We start from the raw sequence: 17,602 nt of genomic DNA on the forward strand, positions 1-17,602 counted from the left end.
GGAGCCGCGCGCGCTGCTTTTCCTCCTGCACCGTCGGTGCGAGCGAGCGCGGTGGCAACTTGGCCGCGGCTCCGCGTGGTCTCCAGGCTCCTCCGCGCCGCCCGAGCCGGAGCTGCCCTCTTGGAGCGGCGTGTATTTCTTTGTGTGTGTCTCTGCTTTTCTTATAAGTGATCTCTTAGGTCAGAGGTCCGGGTGGGCGTGTGTGAGAATGCCCCAGGGAAATGGTGGCTTCGAGGAAGTTAAACATGTTCTCCCTTAGGGGCGAGACCATTTCCTAGGAATTCCTGGTGCCTTCCTGCTTCTTGCCGTGCCAAGGTGAAGTAAGGGATGGGCCAGGCCGGGAGATGATGACCCAGTCGTGCGTTCCGTGTTCGAACCGCTCTCTCCCTCACCCCACCCCCACCCTTCCTTGGTGGTTCGAGGCGGAAAGTCAGGGGTTGCGGTACAGAAAAGGGAGGTGAAATTCTTCGTTCTTAGAATTTGCTTTTGGTGAGAGGGTTGAGTGATCTTTGTTGGGATTAAAAAACAATAACAACAAAAAACCCAGATGATGCTTTTGTGCTTTTGTCAGTCCTAAAAGACGTGGAATCGACTGGGTGAGAACGAAGGTACCCTGATGTAACAGGCAACAAAGGTATTTTCACGTATCTGGAGTAACTGACGGTGAAATATTTTTTCTGGTTTCCGTTTCACCCGTATGTCATTAACTGGAATTCTTAAGTAGCTTATTTCAGTTCACTTAATGTTTATAGTGACATCAAACTGAGTACTGTAACATAAATGTGATCGTCACCTTTCACGTTGAGTAAATGAACAATAATTGCTGCTGTAATATTCCGTGGGATTACTGCTGCTAAAACCTTTTTATCCAGGAAGAGAGGATGTTTATTTAATGAGCATTTACAGTATGCTCTTTCGTGGGTTACACACACAAAAAAATCACACTGAGTAAGAGGTGAGATTGGTTTAAGTTTAGCTAGCTGCAGAATCAGGGAGGCTGTCAGATTCCTATTTCTCTAGGGCTGAGAGAGACTTTAACTGATGGCAAAGTAAAACAATTTGTAGTTAACCCTTTCTTGGGGGACTAGTCTGGGTTAACGTGGGGGTGGGGTGGATCAAGGAGTGAGAGAATAATCCTGGGTTTCAGTATTGGTGGTAAATGGCATTACCTGAAATATTTGAACCACAGATATTTGTGGTTTTTTGCTTTTAGAAGGGGGCCATCTGAATGTATTAATCCTGAGTTAATTATTTAATTAAGGTGTTGGACCTTTTTGTTTCTGGGTAGTAGTATCAGAAGCCATTAACATAATGATAATCTCTGTCTTCCTAATGATTTTCTAGAATTCATTTGTTAAAGAAATATCTCCTTTATGAATAGTACAGTACCAAAAAAGTAATGCGAGCAGGCATGCATGAGAAAGACCTGTATACACATGAAGTATGAACTTTGAATCATAGAGACTTGACTGTGTGTTTTTTAAAGCTGTCGTTTGTTGGCTGTGAGACCTTCCCAAAATACTCAGCCTCTCTGAGTCTCAGTGCTCTTGTCAGTAAAATGGGTCTTATTACATTTATACATTTTACATTATGAGAAAGATTGTAGCCTTGTATCTAGTGTGTGGTGTGCACTCAGCTAATGATAGCTATTATCAGTGTACGTGTGAACAGTCCTGTAACACGTTTAAGTGCAAGGGGAATGCAGTCCTGGAACAGTCAGGGTGGGAAGGATTGATAAAAGCTCTCTGCAGGCTTGGTGATCAGGAGAGTGGAAATGTCATATGTGAGTATGAGGGAGTCATACACTAGTTTGGAGGGAGGAGGCAGAATAGGATTGATAGGCTACTTGGGGCCAGTGAGAGGGAAGAACATAGCTCTGAGGTTGAGGAGTCTTTTTGGAGAGGCAGAAACGAGACTACCTGGATGGAGTCTTGGCTCTGCCACTTGCTGGATATGTAATAGGCAAGTCACTTAACCTCTCTATACTTCAGTTTTTCCCAGCAGTAAGCTGGGGAAATACAGTGGACCACATACATACAGCTGTGAAAATTAAACGAGTTAACATGGCTGGAGCTTAGAACAATGTCTAGTCCAGTACTTAGTAAAGCTGCACACATTATCATATTAATTAGATTATGGAGCTAAAGTGACTGTTTATATCTACACTTAATGGAGCAGCTATTTATTGTCAGACTCTTAGAAATGTAACATTCATTTCACTGAGTGTGAAGCAGTAGTAACTGGAGGGAGAGGACCCAGCAGAATAATCACTTTTTTTTTTTTGAGTTGGAGTCCCACTCTGTCGCCCAGGCTGGAGTGCAGTGGCATGCTCACCACCACCCCAGCGTCATCAACCTGCTGGGCTCATGCAATCCTTCTGCCTCAGCCTTCGAAGTAGCTAGAACTACAGGCGCATGCTACCACGCCTGGCTTATTTTTTGATTTATTGTAGAGATGGGGTCTCACCAAATTGCACAGGCTGGTCTCGAACCTCTGGGCTCAGGCAATTCTCTTGCCTAGGCTTCTCAAAGTGCTGGGATTACAGACTTGAGCCCCTACACCCGGCCCCAGAACAATCACTTTAACAGGCAGAAGTCAGCTCTCTGCAGGAGATTAGGATGGCACAAGCTGGTCTTATTCATTTTTTTTAAGACTCCTGAAATATCACACTGTTTTTTCTATTTTGTGATCTTAAGCATAAAAAAATACAATAAATATAATAGACAGATTTGGGAATGGATAATTTAAAAACAATGCCTTTGACCCTCACTCTCTTTGACCTTAGATTTAGTTGTTACCTTCTATGCATAAGAAGGACTGCAAAATTAGAAAATTAGGGTAATTAAATTGAGGTACTTTTCTCTCCTTAAAAATGAATGTAACACATAATAAAACAGTGGTGATAAAAATGTAAAGTATTTTGTTATTAAGAGTATATGTGTGTACATAACCTTGTTTCTGTTGCTCATGGTTTTTTTGAAAAATGTTTCAAGCTCTGTTTGTAAACTGAACACCTAAATGATGAATAAACTGGTTAGGAAATGACTTCAACATTGCACGGAGTGGACAGGAGTGACAGTTGTATAGCTGGGGTCCGGATCTCCCTACCCAGGTGACTCTGGTAGTCTCTCTCTTTTTTTTTAAGTTGGAGTCTCACTCTGTCACCCAGACTGGAGTGCAGTGGCCGCTCTTGGCGATCTTTCCACCTCAGCCTTCCAAGTAGCTGGAAGTACAGGCACGCGCTACCATGCCCAGCTAATTTTTGATTTATTGTAGAGATGAGGTCTTGCCAAGTTGCCCAGGCGGGGCTCGAATCCACGGGCTCATGCAATCCACTCACCTCAGCCTCCCAAAGTGCTGGGATTACAGGCTGAGCCACTGAGCCGGCTTGGTTTGTCTCTTAATTGCCCTTAATCTCTTCAGGACTTTTGTTTTCTTCTCCATGACATGTTGGGTTTGGTTGAACAGATCTCTGAATCTTTGAAATTCTAGAATTCTTTTTTACACATTTAACTAACTTTGTGTCTTTGGTCGAGTTTCTTAGGTTCTCTAAGCCACAGTTTCCTCATTTGAGAAGGGAGAATAATAATAGCACCCTTTGGGTTTTTGCAGTAAATAAAACAATGCATGCACATCATTCAGTACAGTGCCATCTACAGAGTGAGTTAATAATAATTGTTATCTCATTTTATTTGCTGCTATTAGTACTGTATCTTGGTGTTCCTCCAAAACAAAATTTGTAATCTGTTCATTTTTCCTTGACATATAATCTGGTCTCTTATTTTAGGTTTTCACCCTCTCCTCCTGCACCAACTCGATACGTCCTTCCTCACTTCTGTATGGTGTTCAGGTGATGGATGAGTTGGGGAAATTTCTTTTTATCAGTTGGGAGTTGATTTTAAGAAGTAATGGAGTAATCATTGGGGTTTTGGGTTAATGCTTTACCTAGTAACTATAAGAAGGGACCATACATGATTTTACACATTTAAGGAGATATAATTTTCCAGTTTCTGGGTTTTTTTTTTTTTTTTTGCATCTTAACTTTTTATTCAACAGTTTCTCACATTTTGAGGTGATTAGGATTTAGCTGACTTCTTACATCTTGAATTTTAGTCAGTCTTAAAACCTGTTAGTCTGGACTAGATATTATTTTTTACTTAGAGTTTGTCTTTTGCTGAGTGCTTTTGCATTGTTTTTTCCTGGGGCAGAGATCCTAGAAGAGATTTCAAGAGATTTGTGTTAATAGTTAATTGATCCACGTGTGAAGGTTGGAACTTTAAATTCCTGAATAGCTGTTGCATTGCTACATCTTGGAAATTCTTTCCTGTAATTAGAAATTACTAAAACTGTTAACTTTTATCTGTGATTTTGAAACTCTGTACTCTAGATTTATTTTTAGTGTGCAAATTATTGTTAAACATTAATTTACAAATGAATTATTAGTATTGAAATTGTTCATGTTAATTTACAAATGAATTGTTGGCCCTGAAACTAGGACATCCACCCCCAAAAGTGGTACATACTAGAGATTTTCTTGTTTGAGTAAAAGTTGAAATGGTCCTGCAGGCAATTCCTAGATTCCATACACTCTGGAAAGAATATTCTTTTAGAGCATGACTGCTTTGGTTAGTGGGGATGCGGAAGAAATTTCTAACCTGACTTAAAACTTCTTAGGTGTTTGGTCCTCTGTGTGTCTCTGTTTTGGGATGGGAAATTTGTAATAGTTCAGTGAGAACCCTTCTGTTGAGTTAGTGAAGAATGCTGCTTTCCCTTGGTAGATGACTGTCTACTGTCTACTTGGATGGGATTTAAATTCACCTGTGACCGGGCTCAGTGGCTCAGCCTGTAATCCCAGCACCTTGGGAGGCCAAGGCGAATAGATTCCCTGAGCCTGCAGGTTGGAGACCAGCGTGGGCAACTTGGCGAGACCTCATCTCTACAATAAATAACAAAATTAGGCCAGGGTCGGTGGCTCAGCCTGTAATACCAGCGCTTTGGGAGGCTGAGGTGAGGTGGATTGCCTGAGCCCGCGGGTTCGAGGCTCTCCTGGGCAACTTGGCGAGACCTCATCTCTACAATAAAGCAACAATTAGCCGGGCGTGGTATTGCACTCCTATAGTTCCAGCTACTTGGAAGGCTGAGGAGGAAGGATTGCCGGAGCCCAGCAGGTCGAGGTGTCTGGGTGACAGAGTGAGACTCCAACTCAAAAAAAAAAAAAATTCACCTGTACTGCTGATATGTCATGGCCTTACCTAAACTTTGAATGAATGTCTGTTTAATTCAGCTTGGAAAATACATTGTTAACTTTAAATTGGGAAGGGAACGGGAAAAGAAGATTTTCTTAAAGCAGTATTTTAAAAAATGTTTTAGAGACTTCTTTTTCAGATTAAAATTGGCCTCATAAAATTGAGGTGGAATTTGCGATGCCACCTGAGAATATTTTCTTTTTTTTTCCTTTGGTAGGGGAAGATGGTCTTTAGGGTGTTAGTTCCATTGTGCCTTCCTTTTTGAATGTGATAATGAGTAGACTTTTCACTTTGTTGTATGTAGACAGTGGGGAGTTAATCATTGAATCTCTTTGAGAGGCCTTGATCTTGAGTTACTTTGGACAGAGCTGCTAGGTCTGTTTGGGATTGAAACCTAGTTTAAACTACTGTCCTTGGGAGGCCTTTTATTTATTTATTTGAGTTGAGTTGTGTGCCGCAAACTGCTGGGCTCAGGCAATCCTCTTGCCTCGGCCTCCCAAAGTGCTGGAATTGTAGATTTGAGCCACCACACCCGGTCTTGATTTGTTTCTGTTTTGCCAAAAAAAATTTTGGATTTCAAAAATGCAAAGAAGTATAAATTATCTTAAATTGTGCTACTGGGGATATAATTAGACTGAATTCCTTAATATCTTGTAAGTTATTTTTATATTTAGAATTTTTATAAAAGCTGTGTGATTATTGGTTACATAGCATTAAACAGCATTAAAATAGTTTAAAGATATTATAGTCAATTTATTGTTGGTATATGTTAGTAGTTCAGTATTGCCATCTAACTTACTGTCATCTCATAATGGTGATTTTTTTTTTTTTCCTAGAAGAGAGCTCTTTATATATATATGTAGGTAAGTGTTCAGTACTAGACGTATGGGCTGGGCATGGTGGCTTGTGCTGGTGATTGTCTGAGCCCATGGGTTGAGGACCAGTCTAGGTAACTTGATGAGACCTCAGCTCTACAGTAAATTGGAAAACTAGTTGAGTGTGGTGGAGCAAGCCTGTAGTTCTAGCTACTTGGAAGGCTGAGGCAGAAGGATTGCCTGAGCCCAGCCGGTCGAGGCTGTGGTAGCTGTGAATGTGCCACTGCACTCCCACCTGGACAACAGAGTGAGACCTTGACTCAAAAAAAAAAAAACAAAAAAAAAACACAAGGCAAAAAACAAACCCCAAAACCAAAAAAAAAACCAAACAACCCCCCCACTCCAAAACCAGTAGTATGAATATGAGTGTCAATGTTGCCTTTTCCCGGGTTTCCCAAATACTAACATTTTACCATATCAGCTTTGTTCCCTCTAATATATACAGTTTTTATGAATCATTTAAGTGTAAGTTAAAGACGTAATACCCCCCTTATTGTTAAATACCTCTTTGTATATTTCCTAAAACCAAAAGATTTTCTTACATAAACATAGTATACTAACCAAACTTAGAAGTTAACATTGATATATTACTATTATCTGACCTATAGAATTTGTTTGAATTTTGCCAGTTGTCCCAATAATGCCCAGTAGCGAAATAAAATCTCAGATTATACAATTCATTCTGTTTCCACTTTGGAGCAGTTCTTTAGACTCTGTGCTTTATGACATAGACATTGACATTGACATTTTTTTGGAATCAGGATCTGTTACTCAGCTGGAGTGTAGTGGCACTATCATGGTTCACCACAGCCTCAACCTCCTGGGGTCAGGTGATCCTTCTGTCTCAGCCTTCCAAGTAACTGGGTATACATGCATGTGTCACCATGCCCGTTCAATTTTTTTGTAGAGATGGGGTCTCACTGTGTTGCCTGGGTTGGCCACAAACTCCTGGCATCAAGCAGTCCTCTCACCTTGACTTCTCAAAGTGCTGTAATTACATGCATGAGCCACTGTTCCCCGCCAACACTGACATTTTTAAAGAGTTCAAATTACTTATTTGTAGTTTCCTCAATTTGGGGTTTGACTGATGTTTCTTCATGATTAGATTCAGGTTATGAATATTTTTGGGGGGGGCAAGAACACAGAAATGTTATATTCTTAGGATATTATTTTTGATTCCACAATCCCAAATCTAGGAATTTATCCTGAAGATACACTTCCAACAATTTGAAAAGACACACGCACAAGTTTACAACATTGTTTATAATTACAAAAATTAGAAGCAACCTACATGGTAGAAGAGCCCAATGGAGCGTTATAAAGAAGAATGAGAAATGGCTTGATAAGCTGATATGGAGTGCTTTCTAGTATATGTTGTTCAGTTGTCTTTGTGTCGCTAGGAAGGAATACCCGAGGCTGGGGAATTTTTAGGGAAGAGGCCTATTTGGCTCATGGCTCTGTAGGCTGTACCAGGAGCATGGCTTCCTCTAAAGGTTTCAGGCTGCTTCCACTCATGGCAGCAGGAGAAGGGACACATTAAGAGAGGAGACAAGAGGGTAAGTGTTGGCGCCGCACTCTTGGAACTAATGAGTGAGAACGCACTCATACCTTCCTAGGGAGGGCTTTAATCTATTCATGAGGGATTTAAGCCCTGCCTCAATTTAGGGGATCAGATTTCAACTTGAGAGTTGGAGTCGTCAAACAAACCAAACTGTAGCATCAGTGCAAAGTATCTACTGCATGTATAGTATACTACCTTTTGTGTAAGAAGGAAGGGAAAATATATATGTGTTTGTTCATTGGGGCAAAAAATAAAGCAGAATAAAGATAAATTAGAGACTGATAGCCTGGAGAGGATGGGTAGGGATGAGGTGGAAGGATTGGTGTGGAGGTGGTGACTCTTCTGAGGATTCCTTTCTGATTTTTGGAACCATGTTAGCATTTCACATACAGAGTATGTAAACAGCAGACACCAGTAAAATCAAATGATGAAAAAAATAAAAAACAAACCTAAGGTGGAATATAAACAGAAACAAATGAACTGAACCTTATTTCCAAGGAATAATATAACTACGCTGAAGAGGTAAAAAACAACTAATTTAGGTAACTTTTGAACCCAGTGTTTGGACTGTATCTCCAGATAAAGACAAAAAGAACTTGAAACATATACTGAGCTCTAGTTAATGGGTTTTGTTTTTGTTTTTGTCATTGAGGCATGGGTTTGCAATTTTGAAGCAATTGTCTATACTAAGATTAGGCAAGTAAGTAAATATATTGTGGAAAATGTGAGCTAGTTTCTTTTTTTTTTTTGAGTTGGAGTCTCACTCTGTCGCCCAGACCAGAGTGCAGTGACCGCTTCCGGCCACCACAACCTCGACCTGCTGGGCTCCGGCAATCCTTCCACCTCAGCCTTCCAAGTAGCCGGAATTACAGGCATGCGCTACCACGCCCGGCTGATTTTTTGATTTATTGTAGAGATGAGGTCTCGCTGCCCAGGCAGGTCTCGAACCCACAAGGCTCAGGCAATCCACTCACCTCGGCCTCCCAAAGGCGCGGGATTATAGGCTGAGCCACCGAGCCTGGCTGTGAGCTAGTTTCTTACTGTTGGTGAAAGAAGTTAACAAATGTGGAAAGGGCAAAGGTTAGAATGAGCTCTGATGTTTGGTTGGAATTGAAGACAGTGGCATAAATTCATGGTTTCACAAGTATAGATACAGAAATAGATGTGTAGATATTTGTGCATACATCTGTGTAACACCCCTTTAGCAATGAGATCATCTAGCACCAGATCTTGGTTTCTAAATACCATTCTTAATTTTTTTTTTTTTTTTTAGGTGGAATCTCACTCTGTTGCCCAGGGTAGAGTCTAAATACCATTCTTTTTTTTTTTGTTTGTTTTTTTTGAGTTGGAGTCTCACTCTGTCACCCAGACTGGAGTGCAGTGGCATGCTCCTGGCCACCACAGCCTCAACCTGCTGGGCTCTGGCAATCCTTCTGCCTCAGCCTTCCAGGTAGCTGGAATCACAGGCACGCGCTACCATGCCCAGCTAATTTTTGATTTATTGTAGAGATGAGGTCTTGCCAAGTTGTCCAGGTGGGTCTTGAATCCGCGGGGTCAGGTAGTCCACTTACCTCAGCCTCCCAAAGTGCTGGAATTACAGGCTGAGCCACTGAGCCTGGCTTAAATACCATTCTTTACTGGAAAGAACCTTTGAGAAATGACTGATGTGAGGGTGGGGGAAGGAAAAAAGAGCTTAGTGCATCTTGTAATGTCATAAAATGAGGGAAGTGTTAAAAAACAAAATGATAGGTTACATCTCAGAGACACAGGAGCCAACCTGGAAAAACACCCATTGACAAACTCTGGGACCGTTTAATCATCAAAATAATAAGTAAGACAATACTTGCTTATTGCCAATAAGTAGAATAAAGATCTGTGATAAATGGTTGAGTTGGAGTCTCACTCCATCGCCCAGACTGGAGTGCAGGGGCATGCTCCCGGCCACCGCAGCCTCTACCTACTGGGCTCTGGCGACCCTTCCACCTCTGCCTTCCAAGTAGCTGAAACTACAGGCACGTGCTACCACACTGGGCTAATTTTTTGATTTATTGTAGAGATGAGGTCTTGCCAAGCTCCCCAGGCGGGTCTCGAACCCGTGGGCTCAGGCAATCCACTCACCTCAGCCTCCCAAAATGTGGGATTACAGGCTGAGCTACCGAACCGGCTGAGGAGAAGTTCTTAATGTAGAATTCTGACAAATGAATGCGCATAGAGGAAAGGGTGGAATTAGAAAATCACCTTTTGAAAATCATAACAATTGATTCAAGTAAGAATTATAAGTGGATCTTAAGACTAGTAGGTGAAAGTTTGAGAGTAGCTGGATGTTAACATAGTCTCAAAGTATGTTTCTACAAGTTGTTACTAGTTATCAAGGGTGAAACAGTAACTTTATAAGGGAAAAACTCGACTGACACCACCTTGCCCATGTGGTCAAAGTTAACATCTTTGATGTTGCTTTGGGTAATAGTATGAGCAGAGCTTGTTTTACTCAATTATGCTAACAAGATCTCTCTTTATATTCACCCTAGCTAGACACTGAATGAAATTAAGCCTAAAGGAACAAAGTAGAACATAAAGGGGACCAGCTTTCTCTCTGTTTAGAAAACAAAATCTCTTCTCAATTTTGTAACCAGATGTCTTGGGAGGGAAAGGGTGATACATTTAGATTAGGCCAGTACAGGTTTTGGCTATGAAACTATTCTTTAGTTAGCATAATAACTTCCTCCCTTTGTACCAAGTGTGTCTTTTGCTATAATAATGTATTCTTTTTCTCTCTCTCTCTTTGTGTTTCTTTTAATTTTACTTTAATTTTAATTATTATTTTTTGAGTTGGAGTCTCATTCTGTTGCCCAGGCTCGATTGCAGGGGCATGCTCATGGCCACCATAGCCTCAACCTGCTGGGCTCAGGGGATCCTTCTGCCTCAGCCTTCCAAGTAGTTGGAACTACAAGTGCATGCTGCCACACCCGGCTAATTTTTTGATTTATTGTTGAGACGAGGTCTCACCATGTTGCCCATGCTGGTCTTGGACCCGCGGGTTCAGGCAATCCTCTCGCCTTGGCCTCCCAAAGTTCTGGGATTACAGGCTTGAGCCACCACGCCCGACCCCTATTTCTTTCATAAATGTATTGTCTTTATTTAAAACAACCCAAAGTGTGTGAGATACAGTATTTTAAAAAGTTTTTTTCCCAGCCTGGACAACTTGGTGAGACCTCCTCTCTACAATAAATAAAAAAAATGAGCCCGAGTATGGTGGTGCATGCCTGTGTTCCCAGGTACTTGGAAGACTGAGGCAGAAGGATCGTCTGAGCTCAGCAGATCGAGGCTGTGTTGGCCGTGGTGGCTGTGAGTGTGCCACTGCACTCCAGCCTGGGCGACAGAGTGAGACTCCAACTCAAAAAAAGAAAAGTTTTTTTTTTTTTTTTTTTTTTTTTGCTATTTGCATTCTATTTTGGTATTATAATTGCAAAAGTTAATAATACTCATTGGTATTCATTTTTTTGTCATCCAACAGGGCGTAGTGACTCACACCTAAAATCCCAGCTCTTTGGAGGTCTCAGGTAGGAGGAATGCTTGAGCCCAGGATTTTGAGACCAAAGGCAACATAGTAAGACTTTATCTTTACAAAAAATCAAAAAATTAGCCAGGTGTGGTGGTGTGCATTTGCAGCCCCAGCTACTCAGGAGGCTGAAGCGAGAAAGTCACTTGAGCCTGGGAGTTTCAAGCTGTGGTGAACCATGGCCATGTCACTGCATTCCAGCCTGGGTGGCAATTAGACCCTGACTCAAAACAAACAAGCAAAAAAACCTTTGTTTTTAAGGGTTATTGATTTAATTTGATATTTCTATCATCCTACCTGGTTTTAGCGCTTACAAACAGTTCTCATCAACAGCAATTTGTGTGTGTGTGTGTGTGTGTGTGTGTGTGTTGGAGTCTCACTCTCGCCCAGACTGGAGTGCAGTGGCTGCTCTTGGCCACCGCAGCCTTGACCTGCTGGGCTCTGGCGATCCTTCCGCCTCAGCCTTCCAAGTAGCTGGAACTACAGGTGCGAGCTACCACACCTGGCTAATTTTTTTTTTTTTTGGATTTATAGTAGAGATGAGGTCTTGCCAAGTTGCCCAGGCGGGTCTTGAACCCGTGGGCTCAGGCAATCCACTCACCTCAGCCCCCCAAGGCGCGGTAGATTACAGGCTGAGCCACCGAGTCCAGCTAACAGCTAGTTTTAATTCATTATTTAGCCTTAACGTTTTACTTTTAAACTGACAGATAAAGTTGTATGTCTTTATTGTGTCTAGTGTGATGATTTGAAGCATGTATACATTGTGGAATGACTATAGCTAGTATGCATTATGTAGTAGCATATATATTGCTATTAACTATAGTTACCATGTTGTACAGGTAGTTATTATTTTGTGATTTACAGAACACTTCAAGTACTTTTACTGAAAATATATCTAAGATTATATTTACTTTTGCATGATAAATGATTTGGCTTGATGTAAAATTATTGGGTCCCAGCTTTTTAATATTAAAACAGTGAAAGTATTGCTTTATTTATCCTCTTTATCTGGTTGGCCTCACATTTCTATTTTGCACAAATGACTCTGTTGTATTCTTGCAGCATTCTCTTATCATTGGAAATGGAAACATTTATCAGGATATGACTAGAAGTTTTTCTCTGTTCACTGGTTTTCTCAGGGAAATGATGAAATACTTACTCTCCGGTCTGGGAAGACTTTCTTCTCCATTTTTTACTCATTTTCTCAATTAAATTCTGAAATACCTGTTATTTGTACATTGATTTTCTGTAAGCTCTATATCGTATTATTTTAAACCAGTGAAAAGGACAAGATCTTCTCTATTTTAGGAAAGATTTGTCAAATTTGCTTTCTGTGGAGCTTTCCTGATTAAATTTTCTGGATATCACCTATAGTTACTGTCTCCCAAGCATATTTAATTCCCCTGATTTCTCGGTCTGATACTAAGCAATGGTAATGTTCTATTTTCTTTTCTTTTCTTTCTTTTTTTTTTGAGTTGTACTATCACTCTGTCGCCCAGGCTGGAGTGCAGTGGTATGCTCATAGCCTTTGCAGCCTTGGCCTGCTGGGCTCAGGCAGTCCTTCCACCTCAGCCTTCCAAGTAGCTGGAACTACAGGCATACACCACCATGCCCGACTAATTTTTTGATTTATTGTAGAGATGAGGTCTTGCCAAGTTGCCCAGGCAGTTCTCAAACCCTTGAGCTGAGGCAGTCCTCTTGCCTCCCAAAGTGCTGGGATTAAAGGCGTGAGCCACTGCACCCAGCTTGTTCTTTTGACTTAAGGCCACAAAACTTATTTTTCTAAAGCTTGAAATAGCTTCTTCCAGGGAGTGATTTTTCTTTAGAATAAAGAATAATATATATTTTTTCTTTTTCTTGATCTGGGTAGAGTTGCCTTTCTTAGCTGTTCTTGGCACTGAAGGTGAAGAACTGGTTATCTCAGAATTGCCTTGCTGTAGTGAGATTTCCATATTATTTTGATGCTGAAGAACAAGTTGACACTGGGGAGCTTCAATTTCTTGATCCACTAGCAGAATTTCAACAATTACAAAATTCTGTCAAGCCCTCTAAGATATTCAGCCAAATCTGAACTTTTGGCTAAGAGGTATAATTTTATAGAATTAGAGATGTTTAAAAGGGATAATTTTCAAGTTTTCAAATCCTTATGATTCAGCTTTGTGCAGTGAGGCAAGTGGAAGATGCTGGAGAGGGGTTTGTGTATGTGTGCACTCACATAAGAGTTTTGAACTAGACTAGGGATTCCATGTCTTGACATTATTTTAAATCCTGTAAATATTAGCATATGAACAAGTATTTTAGTAGAGGACTTTATTTGGAATGCTTTGCATAATGTATGCTCATTAGGTGTATTTGTTGGTACTTTTTATTATTCATATATAAATATACGTGTGTGTATGTGTGTGTGTGTGTGTGTGTGTGTATACATACATACATATTTTATTATTATTATTTTTTGAGCTGGAAACTCACTCTGTTGCCCAGGCTGGAGTGCAGTGGCATGCTCACAACCACCACAGCCTCAGCCTGCTGGGCTTAGGTGATCCTTCAGCCTCAGCCTTCCAAGTAGCTGGAACTACAGGTGCGCGCTACCACACCTCGCTTATTTTTTTATATTGTAGAGATGAGATCTGACCAAGTTGCCTGGGCTGGTCTTGAACCCCGTGAACTCAGGTAGTCCTCTCGCCTTGGCCTCCCAAAGTGCTGGGATTACAGGCTTGAGCTACTGCGCCCAGCCCATTCTTCATATTTAGATTTTGAGACTCATAGACAAGGAATACCTTTTTTACATACATAGAACTAAGCACATAGCAAAATATTTGTTAATACTTATTAATTGCTAGTATAAGGTCTTTAATGGGATGTAGGAAATAATTGGGGGAAAAAACAGGCCTTTGGAAAGGTCAGTTGTATCTGTTATAGTTCCATAGCAGCTGGTTACTGAAGAAGACAAATAACTGGCTTTCATTTTGATTTCAGAATTTCTCTGTACTTAAAAAGATCATCAGCTGGGTACAGTGGCTGACATCTGTAATCCCAGTACTTAGGGAGGCTCAGGTGGGAGGGTTGCTTGAGACCAGGAGTTCAAGATCTGCCTGGACAACATAGCGAGAACTCATCTCTACAAAAAATTAAAAAAATGAGCTGGACATGGTGGCACATGCCTGTAGTTCAGTTCCTTAGGAGACTGAGTCCAGAGGAGTGCCTGAGCCCAGGAGGTTGAGGCTGCGGTGAGCTGTGACCATGCCACTGTACTCCAGCCTGGGTGATAGAGTGAGACCCTGACTTAAAAAAAAAAAAGGTCATATGTGGCACATGAACAGTTGAGTCTTTAGTTTTAGAATTTTCAGCAGTTGATCAATAGCATTCAGTTTTATCCAAAATAGTTTTGGAGAAGGTTGTTCTCTTTTTGAGTCGGAGTCTCATTCTGTTGCCCAGACTGGAGTGCAGTGGCCGCTCCTGGCCACCACAGCCTCTACCTGCTGGGCTCCGGTGATCCTTCCGCCTCAACCTTCCAAGTAGCTGGAATTACAGGCATGTACTACCACGCCTGGCTGATTTTTTGATTTATTGTAGAGATGAGGTCTTGCCAAGTTGCCCAGGTGGGTCTTGAACCCGCGGACTCAGGCAATTCACTCACCTCGGCCTCCCAAGGCGCGAGATTACAGGCTGAGCCACCGAGCCAGGCAAGATAGTTCTCTCTTAATTTCTCTCTGGAAATGCTGACTGGAGAAATGTACAACAGTCTGAGAATTGAGTCTTAAAAGTTACTTATTTTGTCTTATTTCCCGATGGAGTTTCTCCTAATGCCTTGCTTTTGGTTAAGTGGTGGCGTGCGGTTGACATTACAATCAATAGTCAGCAATTTGTTAGCTGAAGGGAAAACTGCAAAGGAAGTTTTGTGATAGATCTAACATTTGTTTAAAAAATCATGTGGAAAAGATGTGACTATTACATTCATAATTTTGTCTCTTTTGTCTCAGAAATGAAGTGTCACCTAAATAAGGTAAGGAAAATTGCCTTGCACATGTATATACTTGTGCACAAGCACGCACAGGCGTGTATCATACTTAGGCCAATAAAGAAGTGTGTTTAAGGTTAGAGGGTTTGTGGGTTTTGGGAATATAACAATGGAAATAAAATGTAAAACAAAGGTTACGTCTGTGATAATTTAATATGACTTGCAGACATTTAGGTGAATGGTTATAATAGCTAACTTGAGTACTACATGAATTATTATTTTCAGATATTGGCATGGACTTTCCATGGCATCAACTTGGTTTAAATGGTTACACAAAACAGCAAAGCATGATTATATCCATTATCATTGTTCCACCATCATTACCTTTTTTTTTTTTTTTTTTTGAGTTGGAGTCTCACTCTGTCGCCCAGACTGGAGTGCAGTGGCCGCTCCCGGCCACCGCAGCCTCGACCTGCTGGGCTCCGATCCTTCCGCCTCAGCCTTCCAAGTAGCTGGAACTACAGGCGAGCGCTACCACGCCCGGCTAATTTTTTGATTTATTGCAGAGATGAGGTCTCGCCAAGTTGCCCAGGTGGATCTCGAACCCGCAGGCTCAGGCAATCCACTCATCTCAGCCTCCCAAAGGCATGGGATTACAGGTTGAGCCACTGAGCCCGGCTCATCATTACTTTTTAATTATCAAGTGACTTAAAAATTTCTGGGGCCGGGCTTGGTGGCTCAGCCTGTAATTCCAGCACTTTGGGAGGCCGATGTGAGGGTGCCTGAGCTCATGGGTTTGAGAACAGCCCAGGCAACTTGGCATGACCTCATCTCCACAATACATAAAAAATTAGCCGGGTGTGGTAATGCATGCCTATAGTTCTAGCTACTTGGAAGGCTGAGGCAGAATGATCGCCCGAGCCCAGCAGGTCGACGCTGGGGTGGCCATGAGGTGTGCCACTGAACTCCAGCCTGGGCGACAGAATGAGACTCCAACTCAAAAAAAAAAATTCTGATAATCAGGTGGAGTACAGTGGCTCCTGTTTGTAATCCCAGTACTTTGGGAGGCCAAGGTGGGAGGACTGCTTGAGCCCAAGAGTTAGTGATCAGCTTGGGCAACATAAGGAAGCTACATGTCTAACAAAATACAAAAAAAATTAGCAGAGTATGGTGGCATATACCTGTAGTCCCAGCTACTTGGAAGGCTGAGGTGGGAGGATTTCTTGAGCCCAGGAGGCTGAGACTGTGGTGAGCCATGATTAAGCCATTAAACTCAGTCTGGGCAACAAAGTGAGATTCTGACTCTAAAAAAAAAAAAAAAAAAAAAAGAAAAAAAGAAAAAAAAATCTGATAACTACTGCAAGGTGTTTTAAAATAAAATACTTTTTAAAAGTTAAGAATGGAGTAGGAATGGTTAGGTTGCATCCTAGTAATTCAGACTTCACTAAGTTTTGAGCGTTGAGATTATTTTCTTATCATTATGATGCCTGAGAGGTTCTATGATCATAATTTAGGTGTGGAAAATAGTAGGGGAAACTTTGTCTTTGGTTACACTACTAGATTGCAATATTAGTTTTTGATATTATAATTGGTGGCACACACTGTTGTGTTTATTTTTCTCTCCTTCCTCAAATCATTGTAAATTATATATTTAGTGTCTGTTTCTTTGTAGCAGAGTGTTTCAGGAAGAAGCCATTGGCTGAGCTGATGGGTCCAATGGAGTTGTCTGACATGGGTTACTTTAGTTTGTGGTTTTGGATGAACAGTACATGGTGCACAGCTGTTGTTTCAGCAGCTTTATTCCAGCTGTCCTACTGGCCTGTCACAAAATACTCCACATTCCTTTTTTTTGTTTTGTTTTAACAGAACCTCTTTAATATTCTATACTTTATCACTTAAAGTGGATCCTAGTAACTAATGACTTCCCTTCATTTTGATTCCTATCAATATCTTAAATTAGAATGATGCCAAGACAAATTATGTGCAATAGATTTAAACTTTGTCATATTTTTGTTGTTGCTGAGAGTTAAAGTTGCTGTTGTGAAATATTTATATGGGACACGTTAAGTGATTCACACTGAAAAGGGCACCAAACATTAATGATGTCCCCCAAACAAGTAGCTAGTATCTGGTTAATGAAACTGACATCTTCTAATTTCTTAATTTTAACCTTGAGTTTGTATTATTAAGTTTTGATACAAGTATAAAGTGAAGGTGAGTGTGGTGGCTCATGCTGTGATCCCAACACTGGGAGGCCAAGGCGGGAGGATTGCCTGAAGCCAAGGGTTTGAGACCAGTCTGGGAAACATAGTGAGATCCTGTCTCTAAACACACACACGTGTGTGTGTGTGTGTGTGTGTGTGTGTGTGTGTGTGTGTGTGTGTGTATAGAGCTGGGCAT

General features: G+C 41.3%; 1 protein-coding gene across 1 annotated transcript in view; it reads left to right on the plus strand.

The window, feature by feature from the left end:
• RRAS2 (related RAS viral (r-ras) oncogene homolog 2) overlaps window positions 1–17,602 on the plus strand; it is an 88,602-nt gene continuing 71,000 nt past the window's right edge. The window contains exon 1 of the mRNA XM_008067938.2: window positions 1–125. The gene's annotated coding sequence lies outside the window, so the exon portion shown is untranslated. The remainder of the gene's footprint in view (window positions 126–17,602) is intronic.

Source organism: Carlito syrichta, unplaced genomic scaffold (assembly GCF_000164805.1).
Source record: "Carlito syrichta isolate Samal-C Ts95f unplaced genomic scaffold, Tarsius_syrichta-2.0.1 Scaffold309824, whole genome shotgun sequence".
Lineage (NCBI taxonomy): Eukaryota > Metazoa > Chordata > Mammalia > Primates > Tarsiidae > Carlito > Carlito syrichta.